The sequence below is a fragment of the Helianthus annuus genome, chromosome 7 (assembly GCF_002127325.2).
Source record: "Helianthus annuus cultivar XRQ/B chromosome 7, HanXRQr2.0-SUNRISE, whole genome shotgun sequence".
Lineage (NCBI taxonomy): Eukaryota > Viridiplantae > Streptophyta > Magnoliopsida > Asterales > Asteraceae > Helianthus > Helianthus annuus.
In genome coordinates this window covers 75,604,338-75,606,741 of record NC_035439.2, presented here as the reverse complement: position 1 = coordinate 75,606,741, position 2,404 = coordinate 75,604,338, and the positions used below count along the sequence as shown (strand labels likewise).

Sequence of the window (2,404 nt, the reverse complement as noted above, 5' to 3'; positions counted from 1 at the left end):
ACTTTCCACGGGCTTGAGGATGAAGATCCCCATTTACATATCACCAACTTTTTGGAAATATGTGATACTTTTTAGATCAACGGAGCATCAAATGACGCCATCCGCCTACGAATGTTTCCATTTTCACTAAAAGACCGAGCAAAGGCTTGGCTTAATACCCTCCCAGTTGGTTCGGTAAACACCTGGGATGAACTGGCCCAAAAGTTTCTGTATAAGTATTTCCCTCCTGCTAAAACGGCTAAATTAATGACTGAAATTAACAAATACTCAAAAGAGGACGGGGAATCCTTATATGAAACTTGGGAAACGTTCAAGGAACTACTAAGAAAGTGTCCTCATCATGGTCTTGCGGTATAGCAACAAGTATCCACTTTCTACAATGGGTTGTTGCCACACACAAGACAAACACATGACTCTAGCTCCGGGGGACTTTTAGGTAATCGCCGCCCAAATGAAATTTATAATCAAATTGAGGAAATTGCTCAAAACAATTTTCAGTGGCACATTCCACGAGGCAATAAATCTATTGCCCCGGGCACCTATAAGGTTGACAAAAGCACTTCTTTACAAGCCCAAATCGAGGCCCTCTCTTCAAAAAATCAAAAAGTTAGAAATGGCAAAAACAGCCTCGGTTATGGCTTGTGAAGGATGTGGTGGGCCACATGAAAATTGGAGTTGTATGAAAGAAATGGATAATCAAACGGAAACGGTAAACTACATTGATAATAGACCTAGGCCGTCAGGTCCTCCGACAGGTACCTACAACCAAGGATGGCGTAACCACCCTAACCTTGGTTGGAGAGAACCTGGCAATAGTAGTAACCAACAAAATCAAAACCAAAGAACAAACTTTCAACAACCACGCAATGAGTCACAACATTTCTCTCAACAACAACAAGGGGGACGAGAGAGGCTTGAAGACACCATCTCACGCCTCATCTCTGACTCCGATAAGAAAAACTCAGATCGATTTCAACAATTAGAATCGAATTTTAGAAATCAACAAGCTAGTATTCAAAACATTGAAAAACAATTAAATCAACTAGCTCAAAATTTCTCCGAGAGACCACAAGGCGCGTTACCCAGCAATACCGAAACAAACCCAAAGGCGCAAGTACATCTCATCACATTGAGAAACCGTACCATAGGTCCCGAGGAAGCTCCGCTTCCCACAACTGAAAGGAGTTCACCTAGCCAAACCACAGCTTCATCAACACCTCAAAAAGAGACGACTCCTACGCCAAGCCAAGAGCCACCCAAGAATCCTCCGGTGCCTTACCCCGGTCGGTTACTTCGCCAAAAGACCGATGAGCAATTCACAAAATTCATAAATCTACTAAAACAATTGCATGTCAGTATTCCATTTGTAGAAGTCCTAACTCAAATGCCTAAATATTCAAAATTCATGAGGGACTTTCTCACTCACAAAAGGAAAATTGAATCATTGCAATTGGTTAATTTAAGCGAAGAATGCTCCGCCTTACTACTCAACAAACTCCCACAAAAGAAGATCGATCCCGGAAGCTTTACCATTCCTTGTTCAATTGGAGATTCACCCATACGCAATGCACTAGCCGATCTTGGGGCTAGCATCAACCTCATGCCTGCATCAATGTTTAACCGACTCGGACTAGGGAAAACAAGCCCTACAAAAAGGAGCATACAACTCGCCGATAGGTCCATCAAATACCCACAAGGTGTCGCTGAAAATCTATTGGTTAAAGTCGGAGACTTCGTCTTCCCAGCCGACTTTGTCATACTAGATATGGAGGAAGATACCGAGGTACCACTCATCTTAGGGAGGCCATTCCTTGCTACGGCCCACGCAGTGGTAGACATGAATGGGGAGACACTAACATTGAAGGTTGGGGACAAGGAAATTAAGTTTGGAGTTGGGAAAAGAGTAGAAGATGATGACCCGGTCAACTATTTGAAAGTCATAGACTCAAGTTTGGATGATGCTCTCCGAAGGTGCAACATGGGATGCAAACCATCCTACTTGGGTAACATATGACTGACTTTGGGTCTAGCCAAGGACCCTTATAAACGTGGCGCACCACAGAGGCATTCCGCAGAACTATCCTTAGTTTTAGTTTAGATTAACTTTTATGCTTTCTAGTTAGTTTTAATTTTCAGGAATAAAACACACTCGGGATGGTGAAGGATACTAAGGGAAGCTTGAACCAGCACCCCATGTGTCACACCCCCAAAATACCACATGCGGAAACACCACGGGACGTGTGACATACCAGGATCTAAGCCACCAATCGTATTGAACTAATGATAAATATTTAAATAAAACATTCGATTCATTTCATAATATAATTCCAAGTCATAAGTCAAAACCAAAGTAAACGTTCAGCGGAATCATAAGATTATTCGTTGTTCAAGTGTTTCAAAACAA

General features: G+C 42.3%; 1 non-coding gene across 1 annotated transcript; it reads right to left on the bottom strand.

Annotated features, from left to right (window-relative positions):
- Positions 1-240: 240 nt before the first annotated feature.
- LOC118480789 lies at positions 241-347 on the bottom strand. The gene has a single exon (XR_004863766.1). It is a non-coding gene; the product is annotated as a small nucleolar RNA R71 (small nucleolar RNA).
- Between the last annotated feature and the right edge of the window lie 2,057 nt (positions 348-2,404).